This window comes from Cervus elaphus, chromosome 21 (assembly GCF_910594005.1).
Source record: "Cervus elaphus chromosome 21, mCerEla1.1, whole genome shotgun sequence".
Taxonomy (NCBI): Eukaryota; Metazoa; Chordata; class Mammalia; order Artiodactyla; family Cervidae; genus Cervus; species Cervus elaphus.
The window spans coordinates 30,471,399-30,486,507 of NC_057835.1; the positions used below are offsets into that span (position 1 = coordinate 30,471,399).

Consider the following 15,109-nt stretch of genomic DNA (forward strand, 5'->3'; position numbering starts at 1 on the left):
CTTCATTCTGTAGGAAGATTGACTCAATGGAGTGACTCCTCTCCCAAGAGCCTGCAGTTACATGCAGCTATGTAGACAGCAAAATACCTGTTAATTCTCAGATCAGGCAGCCAGTACTCAAGCTCTTCAAAATATAAGACTAGGAAATCCATTTCGATCCCCTATCCTACTCCAATGTAATCAGTAATTGATGCGCCTGCTTCTTAAACTGTGGCTGATTCACATTAGACTTCCGGCAGATATGTAGCACTTGTTGGGCTTCTGATGAATTTATATTTATTGAATGGATCTTATTTTGTTGAAAGGGTTTTCCTGTTTCAGAACAGGGGCAAGTACACGCTGTTCCAAGAATGCCACATGGTCCTGGGGAGCTACATCGTGCAGTGTGTTGGCGGCACATTTTTAAAGTTGCTTTTGCATTTCTAGATTACAGTGTATCCTGCCTTGCCCTAAAAATCTCACTCACAGACTTTTCTGTCCTTTACTGCCAATCATTTTCTCTTAGCTCCCTTTTTCTCCACCATCCTCTCTTCTAAGCCTCTGAACATCTGATCTCTCTCTCTCTCTCTCTAAAGCTTTTTATCAAAGGGAGTTTTAAAGTAAGCTGCAAGGTTTATTTCATACCCTATAATTACACTGGCCATATCTTCGGGATTTTCTGTGGTCGTACAAGCTTCATGCATTTTTATCTTTCTAAAAAGAGACAATTCATTACATGTGTAAATAGCTGTGATTCAAGTTCTATGTAATTATAAGATTTTTTCATAAATCAGGAAGAAAATGTACTTTTTCCAACCCTGTGTTCCAATTCTTCTTTCTGGAAATGGTGTGGATTATATAACATGTCCCCTGCCAACTTCTCTAGGCTGATGTGGGTCTTACTGAGTTAATGCACGTGAGTGTGTTTTAAAACATAGAGTTGTATATACTTTTGTAAGGTATTTTACAAGAAATACTAGATGACCTTTTGTGGGGCAAGGCAAGTCTACCTGGGCCTTCTCTTGTCATGTACCAGGGATGAATTCCACAATGTTCCATAGCTCTGACTAAAGAAGAGCCTCTGCTGGGAGAAGGGGAGATGCACAAGGACAGGGTCAGAGTGGAGAACAGGTACTTCCTCCCATCATCTCTCAGAGCAATGACCTGGACCCTTCTGTTGCTTAGCAACGTAAACTCCCTTGACTGGGGGAGAGTGTCAGGTCAATCAGGCTCTGGATTGGGATGCAGATTTTTCTGCAAATTCTCCCTGCCCAGACACTAAATACCTGAGATAGAAAGGTGCAGTCTTTCCGAGAGAAGAAAGTCAGTGGTCCCTGAAGAGGCTGAACTTGGGTGTGGCTCTGTCTGGGATCTGGGCTTCCTGTCCTAATAGTGTTGGCTTGGTTCCTGCCCCACAGCTGGTGGCCATCTCTGGCCAGCCACTGGCAACTTCTTACTCCAGGCCATCCTCTCTCAGGCTCCGTGGACATTCAGTCGCCATGGTCACCTCTCTTCCAGCTCTGCCAGGGAATTTTCTTCACTTCAGCAGTTGTTTCCATACACACTGCTACCAATAATTGCTTCTGGCATTTCAAAATGTCTGAACTGGTAGGAAGCAGAATTCATGCCTTTGTGGTCATGCTATTGTACAAGGAAGAGCCCATACTGGCCTCCATGTACCAACCATTAAAATTCAAGATAAATTCCACAGCACTTCTGGGATGGGTAAAGGCATCAGGTTTACTGGAGAAAGAAAAAGTCAGTGAGAGATGAGAGGTTGCTGTTGTTCCTTTTACTGCTACACCTTCAGAAAGGCCTAAAGAGGTTTGAGTGTCTTGTAGATAGGCAGGGGAATTCTACCAAACACTTAAAGAAGAGTTAATACCTATCCTTCTCAAACTATTCCAAAAAACTGAAGAGGGAACACCTCCAAACTCATTCTACAAGGCCAGCATTACCAAAACCAAAGACACTATTAAAAGAAAAAGAGAGGAAGAAAATTACAGGTCATTATCTCTGATAAATGTAGATGCAAAAATCCTTAAAAAAGTATTAGCAAATTGAATGCCACAATACATTAAATGATAATTCATCATGATCACTGGGCTTTATTCCAGGGAAGCAAGGATAGTTCAATATCTACGAGTTAATCAATGTGATACACCACATTAACCAAATGAAGGATAAAATCACATGATTGTGGGCAGGGGTGGGGAGGGATGAACAGGCACAACACAGAGGAGGTATGACACCATAATGATTGATACTTATGATTATACACTTGTCCAAATGTGTGGAGTGTACACCAAAAGTGAGACACATGTAAATGATAGGCTTTGAGTGATTATGATGTGTCAACGTAGGTTCATCAGTTGTAATGAAGGTACAACTCTGATGGGGACTGCTGACAATGAGGGAGGCTACACATGTGTGGGAGCAAAGGATATGGGAAATCTCTGTCTTTTCCAGCCAATTTTGCTGTGAATGTAAAACTGCTCTAGAAAATAAAGCTTTAGTGAAGAAAAGTCCAATTATACTCAATCATTCAAAGAAAAAGGCATGTGCATAGAACTTTGGTTATGCACTTTATAGGCTAAATTAATGAGTTATAATGATAATCATGTAGAAGACTACTCTTTAAGGGATCATCAGATTTTGTACATCTAAAGTTACCCTGGATCAGCTAGTCATGAAATTCTAATAATATATATAGTATATATTCCTCCTTTTAGAACAATGGGATATGTCATTGTTTAAGTTGTCCCAGCTACATAGTCTGTGAATATTAGTTCAAAAAAACTTTAGTTAAAATACTAATTTTGAGAATGCCTGGAAGTCATTTTCTCTTATTCTGCTGTTTCATCTCTTAAATGTGGTAAGTAATGTCTAAAAGAGCCATCGTATCCATTCATTACAGTCTGTTTAAATTTTAACCAAACAAAGTAATATTTATGCCACCATTTTAATATAGCAGAGCATTATTCTCAATTCTGCAGGGAAATTCTGGCAGAAAGAACAACATGCTGAAGTCCTGTTCTTGAGTTTTGCAATGTTTCCAAAATCAATTTTTGGAATCAGTTCTTATAAATCACTGCCGCCCAACCATTACAATCAACACACAGCATATATCAATGTTCAGCCAACCCAGATACTTAAAGAATTGACTGTGCCGAAGTGTTTTACTAAGCAAGAGTTATAGGCTATTTACAAAATATTTGGTTCCCTAAGGACCCAGATGTTGTTAAAGGTTTACAGAAGCTTATTTCTGACTCACCAGAGATTTAGAAAGCAGTCTTTTCTTTTTTTTTTCCCTTCATTTCTGTGCTTATGTTATTTTCGTCTGCCCAACAGAACACTTTATCAGTTCATTAACTCTTCATTCCAGTTCAAGGTTTATGGTATGATTTTTCTTGTTGTTTTGTTAAAAATGGCTTTATAATATTTATATCAACTTTTATTTAAACTCTCCCATGTGAGAGTTAGACCATAAAGAAGGCTGAGCGCCAAAGAATTCATGCTTCACTTTCAAATTGTGGTGCTGGAGAAGACTCTTTAGAGTCCCTGTAGAAGTCTCTTTAGAGTCCCTTGGACAGCAAGGAGATCAAACCAGTCAATTCTAAAGGAAATCAGTCTTGAATATTCATTGGAAGGACTGACGCTGAAGCTGAAGCTGAAGCTCCAATACTTTGGCCACCTGATGGGAAGAGCCAACTCAATGGAAAGACCTTGATGCTAGGAAAGACTGAAGGCAGGAGGAGAAGAGGGTGACAGAGGATGAGATGGTTGGATGGCATCACCAACTCAATGGACATGAGTTTGAACAACTCTGGGAAAGGAGTGGAAAAGGAGGTCCATTGCTTTTCCAACTCTTAACCCAAAGGTGGGAAGGGATTGGGAGCAGTGCTCAGAGGCTCAGCTGTGAACCATTCGTCTCCTGGGAAGCCCTTTTCATTAAACTGTTTCCAACCTTCATCCATCCTCTCTTGCCTCCTTCCTGCATCCTGCTCCTCTCATATCCTACTTTTCCATCCCTTTTCCAAAATATACAATGCATTCACTTGCCTTTGGGGAATCCAAAGTGCCCTATTCACTTGGAAGACTAGAACAGTAAAACATCCATAAAGTCACTGGGAAACATGACAGTTCCTGAGGGTAAATGAATGGCAAGAGGTGATCATACTTTTGGAAAGGTTGGTTGGGAAGATGCATTTCAAGTTAGTAGTAGATTCACAACAAATCAACCATCTATGACTCAGACATGCAGGCCCACTGATTCATGGTGTATTCGTTCAACAGAAAATGTGGGTCAGGTATTCTCCTAAACTGGTTGATAGCGGAAAACAAAGCAACCTGGCTTCCCGAAGCTTACATTCTATCATGCAAAGTTTGCAAACCATCAGTCTCAGCATCACCAGGAGCTGGTGAGAAATGTGGAACCTCAGGCAGTACCCCCAAACTTACTAAATCAGTCTGCATTTCAAGTTCTGCATGCAAATTAACGTTGGAGAAGCACTGCTCTAATAGACGGTATGGCAGTATAATGTGATGGATCTCACCCATAAATGCACAGACTCCCCTGGAGTGTTTGTTACAACCCACATCCCTTGTCCCTATTCCCAGTTTCTGATTCCATAGGTCTGGAGCAGAGTCCATGAGCTTACACTTCAAAAATGTTCCCAGATCTGCTGCTGGTGGTACAACCAGACAATGTAGGTGAGAGTGGAGTCGACTCTTTGGACTTTAGTCCCGGCTCTGCCACCCAAAGACCTCCGGCGAGTCATTTATCTCTATCAGCTCTAGTTTTGTTGTCTGTAAAGATGTGGTGGTAAAACAGAACTACCTCACTTGTTTATGGTAGAAATTAAACAGTGCGTGAAAAGTGCCTGGGCCACAGATTGTAGCCCACCAGGCTCCTCTGTCCATGGGATTTCCCAGGCAAGAATAATGGAGAGGGCTGCCATTTCCTTCTCCAGGGGATCTTCCTAACCCAGGGATTGAACCCAAATCTCCTGTGTCTCAAGCAATGGCAGACAAATTCTTTTTCTGTTGCCTCAACTTTTCAAAGTTTGAAATTAGATCTCACAAGCTGTCCACTGGATGGACCCAAACAAGGGTGCTCCCTTCCCACCTCAGTCAATGACTTGGGTCCAGTTTGGTGTCACCTGTTCAGACAGTAGCACTTGAGGTGCCTTTTCTTTCTGTTTGTGTGTTGTGATCTCTTTAATCATCACCAAAATCTGCTCCCAAAGCCTCTATAGTTGAGTGGTTAATGGGGTTGAATTTCATGTCTTTCACACTGCAGGACTCTTTTCATCAGTAACATTTATAGTTTTTGATTGATTCTTACACTTTCCACATATTAAAGAATATTAGATACAAATAAATGGAAGGGAAAGGGTATTTTGTATATATTTTGCCAAGAAGGTTCTTAATTCATTCTGAACACTCCAGGGATGCCTGAAGAACATTTTCCTCTAAACAAACTACCCTTTACCTTCTCAGGCCACAAAGCTACAATCCTGAGTTTGCAATAGTAGAATATGTTATTACAGAAATATTAGAGTAATAAAATGTCCCCTGTAATGCTCTACCTTGTTAAGTATCCATTAAACTCAGGAAGATGATTAGAGGTAATGACACTCCAGTGATGCTGATGGCAGATAGGATGGCCCATTTAAAACAGTTCCAATTAAACAGGTCTATCTCTGGCATGTTGTTGATAAAGGGTTTTTCTGGACTCTCATGCATTATAGACCTGGCCAATGTTTGGATTAATCCATTCAAGAAACTGTAACAAACTATAGAAATGATCCCTGAAACCATTACTAAGACTTAACTTTGAGTCAGTCACAAAAATAAACAGATGCTGTCCCTACTCTCAGCAAGTCATCATTCAGAGGAGAGGCAGCTCTATAAGCAAATGATGAAAACGATGTTGCATGTGCAAGAAGGAAGATACACACCAGGTTAATACAATCCAAGTTCAGGCAGGAGGAGTTAGGAATGGCCTCTTGAGTAAAGCCACATCTTGACTGACTCTTAACAGGTAAATGCAGAAGAGCCAAGTGAAAGCAGGCTGGGAGAAATTTCAGGCAAAGAAGGTATTATGGGCAAAAATACAGAGGCAAGGTGTTTCTGTTGTTTAGTCATTAAGTCCTGTCCAACTCTTTGTGACCCCATAGACTGTAGCCCTCCAGGCTCCTCTGTCCGTGGGATTTCCCAGGCAAGACTACTGGAGTGGGTTGCCATGCCCTTCTCCAGGGGATCTTCCCGACCGAGGTATCAAACCTGCGTCTCCGGCACTGGCAGATGGATTCTTTACCACTGAGCCAACCAGAGGCAAGACCTCAGTCAATAAGAGAGAAAGAAACAGAATCAAATTCCTAATCCTGGCACACACCAGGACCCCCTGTGCCATGCTAAGGAGCTTGGTCTCCTTCTGCTGGTGTTGAGGGCCACTGAACATCTTGAAGCAGGATGACAATACAGACTGATGCTTCTCATGGGATCAATTTGGCAGGTATGAACAGGGAAGAGTCAAATGTGGGGAACCAAATAAAAGACAACTGCAATCATTCAAGCAAGAAGTAAGAGGTTAAACTAGGAGTGACCAAAAGATTTCGATAACTACATAGGAAGTCAAGTAAGGCAGTGATTGGTTGTTGGATGCTTGAGAATGGAAAGTGAAGATGGAGGAGTCCATGATGAAGCTTGGGTGAAGGGTAGGGGTGGTGCCAACCACTGAGATGGTGAAGACGGAAGCAGGCAGGTGTGGGAGAGAATAAGCCCTTGACAACACTGGTCTACACCATTCTTACAACACTTTTTATCACCCAGTGCTGCAAATCTATAACTTTACCTTCATCGAAATAGCCTTAGTGCTTATGTCAGGGATGGAAAAACAGGCTTGCCCTCACATACTAAATCTAAACAACTGAATCACAGCTCAGGAAAAAAGAATGCTGGCACTGATTGGTGATGGTTCCTTTCACTGTGGATCGTAAATAGCAAGTCTGCCACACATCCTGGGCTTCCCAGGTGGCTCAGTGGTAAAGAACATGCCTGCCAATGCAGGAGACACAGGAGACATGGTTTCAATCCCTGGAGCAGGAAGATTCCCTGGAGGAGGAAATGGCAACCCACTCCAGCATTCTTGTCTGGGAAAGCCCATGGACAGGGAGCCTGGAGGGCTACAGTCCACGGGGTCTCAAAGAGTCAGACATGACTGAGCACACACACACACTCCCTGACCTGGGTATTCTGGCTAAATTGAGGGACAGTCTCGTGTTCATGGTACAAGAAATAAGGAGAATAACCACAGGGTGAGACAGCATCTTGAAGAAGCTCATTATCTCTACTCTAGGTTAAAAATAATCAAACCTGGTGATGATGATTGTGGTGGTGATGATGGTGGTGGTGATGATGGTGGTGGTGATGATGGTGGTGGTGATGATGGTGGTGGTGATGATTATGATACTTATTGTTAGTCTGGCACTTAGACCACCTTCACCCAGTGCCTTATTTGACTCTCTCGACACCCTTGGTTTTCCCAAGTGGCACTAGTGGTAAAGAACCCGCCTGCCAGAGCAGGAGATGTAAGAGACAAGAGTTCGATCCCTGGGTTGAGAATATCCCCTGGAGGAGGGCATGGCAACCCACTCCAGTATTCTTGCCTGAAGAATCCCATGGACAGAGGAGCCTGAAGGGTTACAGTGGTTACTGAAAGCGACTTAGCATGTACAGCCCTTGGTAATAAGCAGAGCAAGAGAATAACATATCATCACTTCAAAAAAAAAAAAAAAAACCCGCAAAAACCCAGGAAAGATTGACTGGATTGATCAGTGAAACATCAGTTCTGAATAAGATTTTAGTTGCCTTGGAGACCAACTAAAGACCCCAGACTTTTTGTTGCATCTCACAAGAGAAGATGGAACTTGTATGAATAAGTAGCTGATAAAGTGCAGTCTCCATTTACATCAAAGTAAAGTATCTGTTGTTAAGAAGCCAATAAGAATAGTTAACTCATTTCAGCTCAAAGATAATTTTTCAAAGTGCAGTATTTTGTTTTTATACTTAGAAGGGTCTAATTTTTACACAATAAACTTTTTATTGATGTGTTAATATACATCCAGAGTACTACCCAAATTGTAAGCATGCAGCAAAGTGAATTTTCAGAAAATGAAAACATTTAAGTAACCAAAAACAGATTAAGAAAAAGAATACTGCCAGTTACTCAGAGGTCCCTCCTTCCCCCGACTCAGTAGCTGACTCCCAAAGGTAGCTAACATCTCTACTAGCTTTGTTTGTAGTGATGCTTTGTTTGTAGTGATGCTTCCTAAGGCCCACTTGATTTTGCATTCCAGGATGTCTGGCTCTAGGTGAGTGACCACACCATTGTGGTTATCTGGGTCATGAAGAACTTTTCTTCTGTGTATTCTTGCCACCTCTTCTTAATATCTTCTGCTTCTGTTAGGTCCATACTATTTCTGCCCTTTATTGTGCTCATCTTTGCAAGAAATGTTCCCTTGATATCTCTAATTTTCTTGAAGAGATCTCTAGTCTTTCCCATTCTATCGTTTTCCTCTATTTCTTTGCATTAATCACTTAGGAAGGCTTTCTTATCTCTCCTTGCTATTCTTTGGAACTCTGCATTCAAATGGGTATATCTTTCCCTTTCTCCTTTGCCTTTAGCTTCTCTTCTTTTCTCAGCTTTTTCTAAGGCCTCTTCAGACAGCCATTTTGCCTTTTTGCATTTCTTTTTCTTGGGGATGGTGTTGAATATACAATATGCAGCATCAAATAAGTGTTACAAAATACCTGCATTAAATGTATACACTTTACTCTTAAGAGAATCTCTCGAACTTTCCCTTGGAGCCCATTTATTTTCTTAATTTGGTCACATGGTTTCCAAACTCACCACGTGATAGAAGTCTGTAACAAGAATTTGGCTGAGGGGCTAATTCATATTGACATATAGACTATATCAAGAAACAACAGCTGTCATCCAGGGAAGAAACACAAAGAAGATTAAAAATTTTACTACCAAAACTAGAAAACACCATGCTTGTGGCCATTCTGCATAGAGCTTAATGTACCTAAGAGCATCATATACTGTGGAGCCAGATCATGGTGCACAGTTGTGATCCTGAGCTATCAAAAAGTTTTAATCGCTTTCAACAAGTGATATTGAAGACACCATGGAAATGTGTAAATAGTAGACAGATTTTCCTCTATAGTAGTTATAATGTGATATAGAAAATTTTACAGTTTAAGAGACACTTAGTCACCAGTATCATGTAGGAATCCTAGAAATTATTAATTTTTTGAGTTTTAAAGATGTTTTATTACAGTGAAATAGCTTCTACATTACCAAGACAAAGCTCTTTAAAGGTTTATATTTCTTAAATAGGAGAACAACAGATGCTTTCAGCACTTTCAGCTGTTGAAATCTGTAAGATTCTCTCAACTTGACTTCCACTCCCAAACCCCACTACTGGGGGTTCATTATACATGTTCAGTATAAAAAAATCTTTTAAAAATACTGGTGATACTGGAAAATAATTCAGTTCAGTTCAGTCACTCAGTCACTTTGCGATCCCATGGACTGCAGCACACCAGGCTTCCCTGTCCATCACCAACTCCTGGAGCTTGCTCAAACTCATGTCCATTAAGTCAGTAATGCCATCCAACCATCTCATCCTCTGTCATCCCCTTCTCTTCCTGCCTTCAATTGTTCCCAGCATTAGGGTCTTCTCCAATGAGTCAGTTCTTCACATCAAGTGGCCAAAGTATTGCAGCTTCAGCTTCAGCTGAATATTCAAGACTTCCAATGAATATTCAAGACTGATTTCCTTTAGGATTGACTGACTTGATCTCCTTGCTGTCCAAGGGACGCTCACTAACATCAAAAAGTTCAAAAGCATCAATTTTTCAGCACTCAGCTTTCTTTATAGTCCAACTCTCACATCCACACATGACTATTGAAAAAAACCATAGCTTTGACTAGATAAACCTCTGTCAGTGAAGTAATGTCTCTGCTTTTTTAATATGCTGTCTAGGTTGGTCACAGCTTTTCTTCTAAGGAGCAAGTGTTTTTAATTTCATGGCTGCTGTCACCATCTGCAGTGATTTTGGAGCCCAAGAAAATAAAGTCTCTCACTGTTTCCATTGTTTCCTCATCTATATGCCATTAAGTGATGGAACAGAATGCCATGATCTTTATTTTTTTTTTTTTTATTAGTTGGAGGCTAATTACTTCACAACATTTCAGTGGGTCATGATCTTTATTTTCTGAATGTTGAGTTTTAAGCCAGCTTTTTCACTCTCCTCTTGTACCTATATCAAGAGGTTCTTTAGTTCTTCTTCGCTTTCTGCCATAAGGGTGGTATCATCTGCATATCTGAGGTTATTGTTATTTCTCCCAGCAATCTTGATTCCAACTTGTGCTTCATCTAGCCCTGCATTTCGCATGATGTACTCTAAACAGAATTTAAATAAGCAAGGTGATACTATACAGCCTTGACGAACTCCTTTCCTGATTTGGAACCAGTCCATTGGTCCATGTTTGGTTCTAACTGTTGCTTCTTGACCTGCATACAGATTTCTCAGGAGGCAGGTAAGGTGGTCTGGTTCCCATCTTTTGAAGAATTTTCCACACTTTGTTGTGATCCACACAGTCAAAACCTATACTGCAGTCAATGAAGTAGATGTTTTTCTGTAACTCTCGTGCTTTTTATATGATCCAGCGGATGTTGGCAACTTGATCTCTGGTTCCTCTGCTTTCTCTAAATCTAGCTTAAACATTTGGAAGTTCATGGTTCATGTACTTTTGAGGCCTAGCTTGGAGAAGTTTGAATATTACTTTGCTAGCGTGTGAGATGAGTGCAATTGTGTGGCAATTTGAACATTCTTTGGCATTGCCTTCCTTTGGGATTGGAATGAAAATCGACCTTTTCCAGTCGTGTGGCCACTGCTGAGTTTTCCAAATTTGCTGGCATATTGAGTGCAGCACTTTCACAGCATCATCTTTTAGGATTTGAAACAGCTCAGCTGAGATTTCATCACCTCCATTAGCTTTGTTCGAAGTGATGCTTCCTAAGGCCCACTTGACTGGTGAGTAAAAATAAGAAAAATGCAAACTACACACAACCCTATACAGAAATAAACCTTTTAAACCTGGACATCTGGTCTTTTCACTTGATAGCACACAGTAAAGAGTATTTTAGCTCTTTAAACATTTTACTTCAATGTCATTTTATAATGACTGCATCATGTTCCATTGTTCAATTATATGATAATGTATTAACCAATTCCCAAGTGCTGAATATTTAGAAAGTTCTCAATTGTCTCAGTATTGTGTAAATTCCTGACATCAACATTCCTTTAGCTGATTTCTTGGCTACATGAATCATTGCCTTAGGATTAACTTCTAGAGGTGAAATGTATCTTGAAGATGCTCTACAGAAGTTTGTTTTTTTTTTTTTAATATTCATCAGCAAAGTATGAGATGGTCTGCTCCTGAACCAAAATCACTTCTGGGTATCAAACATAAGTCTGCATCTATTTGTAGCCTCCCTACAATGCCTCCACCATACAACCCATTTTTGTTTTAATTTGCTTTGATTACCTTGATTACTACTGAGGTGGAATATTTTTCCATGTGTTTATCTGACCTTTTTTTTATTAAAAAATTTTTTTTAATTGGAGGCTAATTACTTTACAATATTGTGGTGGTTTTCGCGATACATTAATCAGCCATGGGTGTACATGTGTTCCCCATCCTGAACCTCTCTCCCCATCCCATCCCTCAGGGTCATCCCAGTGCACCAGCCCTGTCTCATGCATCGAACCTGGACTAGCGATCTATTTTACAGATGATAATATACATGTTTCAATTCTATTCTCTCAAATCATCCCACCCTCGCCTTCTCCCACAGAGTCCAAAAGTCTGTTCTTTACATCTGTGTCTCTTATGCTGTCTCACATATAGCGTATCTGACCTTTTTATTATCTTTTTAATGTATCACCTGTTAATGTACTTCAACCATTTTTCAGTTGAGGTCTTTAAATTTTGTTTTATTTCTAATTTGTAAGAAATTTTTATTATATAAGGAAATTAATGTTTTCTCACGTTACAAATTTTTTTTTTTATAATTTGCATCTATCAGTGAATAGTGTTTATTTTTGCTGTACTTTTTAAAGAAGTTTAAGATGTTTGGTATCCTTGCCTTGAGAACCCCATGAACAGTATGAAAAGGCAAAAAGATAGGACACTGAAAGATGAACTCCCTAGATCAGTAGATGCCCAATATGCTACTGGAGATCAGTGGAGAAATAACTCCAGAAAGAATGAAGAGACAGAGCCAAAGCAAAAACAACACCCAGTTGTGGATGTGATTGGTGATGGAAGCAAGGTCTGATGCTGTAAACAGCAATATTGCATAGGAACCTGGAATGTTAGGTCCATGAATCAAGGCAAATTGGAAGTGGTCAAACAGGAGATGGCAAGAGTGAATGTCGACATTTTAGGAATCAGCGAACTGAACTGGACTGGCATGGGTGAATTTAACTCAGATGACCATTATATCTACTACTGTGGGCAAGAATCCCATAGAAGGAATGGAATAGCCATCATAGTCAACAAAAGAGTCCGAAATGCAGTACTTGGGTGCAATCTCAAAAATGACAGAATGATCTCTGTTCACTTCCAAGGCAAGTCATTCAATATCACAGTAACCCAAGTCTATGCCCCAACCAGTAATGCCGAAGAAGCTGAAGTTGAACGGTTCTAAGAAGACCTACAAGACCTTCTAGAACTAACACTCAAAAAAGATGTCCTTTTCATTATAGGGGTCCGGAATGCAAAGGCAGAAAGTCAAGAAACACCTAGAGTAACAGGCAAATTTGGCCTTGTAGTACGGAATGAAGCAGGGCAAAGGTTAATAGAGTTTTGCCAAGAGAATGCACTGGTCATAGCAAATACCCTCTTCCAACAACACAAGAGAAGACTCTACACATGGACATCACCAGATGGTCAACACCGAAATCAGACTGATTCTATTCTTTGCAGCCAAAGATGGAGGAGCTCTATACAGTCAGCAAAAACAAGACAGGGAGCTGACTGTGGCTCAGATCATGAACTCCTTATTGCCAAATTCAGACTTAAACTGAAGAAAGTAGGGAAAACCACTAGACCACTCAGGTATGACCTAAATCAAATCCCTTATGATTATACAGTGGAAGTGAGAAATAGATTTAAGGGACTAGATCTGATAGATAGAGTGCCTGATGAACTATGGACGGAGGTTTGTGACATCCTGATAGGGATCAAGACCATCCCCAAGAAAAAGAAATGCAAAAGAGCAAAATGGCTGTCTGAAGAGGCCTTACAAATAGCTGTGAAAACAAGAGAAGTGAAAAGCAAAGGAGAAAAGGAAAGATATTCCCATTTGAATGCAGAGTTCCAAAGAATAGCAAGGAGAGATAAGAAAGACTTCCTCAGTGATCAGTGCAAAGAAATAGAGGAAAACAACAGAATGGGAAAGACTAGAGATCTCTTCAAGAAAATCAGAGATACCAAGGGAACATTTCATGCAAAGATGGGCTCAATAAAGGACAGAAATGGTAGGGACCTAACAGAAGCAGAAGATATTAAGAAGAAGTGGCAAGAATACACAGAAGATCTGTACAAAAAAGACCTTCACGACCCCGATAATCACAGTGGTGTGATCACTTAACTAGAGCCAGACATCCTGGAATGTGAAGTCAAGTGGGCCTTAGGAAGCATCACTACGAACAAAGCTAGTGGAGGTGATGGAATTCCAGTTGAGCTATTTCAAATCCTAAAAGATGATGCTGTGAAAGTCCCTTTCTCAATATGTCAGCAAATTTGGAAAACTCAGCTGTGGCCCCAGGACTGGAAAAGGTCAGTTTTCATTCTAATCCCAAAGAAAGGCAATGCCAAATAATGTTCAAACTACTGCACAATTGCACTCATATCACACGCTAGTAAAGTAGACTCAAAATTCTCCAAGTCAGGCTTCAACAATATGTGAACCATGAACTTGCAGATGTTCAGGCTGGTTTTAGAAAAGGTAGAGGAACCAGCAATCAAATTGCCAATATCTGTGGGATCATCGAAAAAGCAAGAGAATTCCAGAAAAACATCTATTTCTGCTTTATTGACTATGTCAAAGTCTTTGACTGTGTAGATCACAAGGAACTGCGGACAATTCTGAAAAAGATGGAAATACCAGACCACCTGACTTGCCTCTTGAGAAACCTGTATGCAGGTCAGGAAGCAACAGTTAGAACTGGACATGGAACAACAGAATTTTTCCAAATAGGAAAAGGAGTACATCAAGGCTGTATATTGTCACCCTGCTTATTTAACTTATATGCAGAGTACATCATGAGAAACGTTGGACTGGAAGAAGCACAAGCTAGAATCAAGATTGCCAGGAGAAATATCAGTAATCTCAGATATGCAGATGACACCACCCTTATGGCAGAAAGTGAAGAACTAAAGAGCCTCTTGATGAAAGTGAAAGAGGAGAGTGAAAAAGTTGGCTTAAAGCTTAACATTCAGAAAACTAAGATCATGGCATCTGGTCCCATCACTTCATGACAAATCGATGGGAAACAGTGGAAACTGTGGCAGACTTCATTTTGGGGGACTCCAAAATCACTGCAGATGGTGACTATGCCATGAAATTAAAAGATGCTTACTCCTTGGAAGAAAAGTTATGACCAACCTAGACAGCATATTAAAAAGAAGAGACATTACTTTGCCAACAAAGGTCTATCTAGTCAAGGCTATGGTTTTTCCAGTAGTCAAGGCTATGGTTTTTCCAGTAGTCATGTATGGATGTGAGAGTTGGACTATAAAGAAAGCTGAAAAAAAAAAAAAAAAAAAAAAAAGAAAGCTGAGCGCTAAAGAATTGATGCTTTTGAACTGTGGTGTTGGAAAAGACTCTTGAGAGTCCCTTGGACTGCAAGGAGATCCAACCAGTCCATCCTAAAGGAGATCAGTCCTGAATATCATTGGAAGGACTGATGTTGAAGCTGAAACTCCAATACTTTGGCTACCTGATAATGAAGAGCTGGCTCATTTGAAAAGACCCTGATGCTG

General features: G+C 40.3%; 1 protein-coding gene across 1 annotated transcript in view; it reads left to right on the forward strand.

Annotated features, from left to right (window-relative positions):
• CLVS1 (clavesin 1) overlaps positions 1-15,109 on the forward strand; it is a 156,264-nt gene that overhangs the window by 64,017 nt on the left and 77,138 nt on the right. The window lies entirely within an intron of this gene.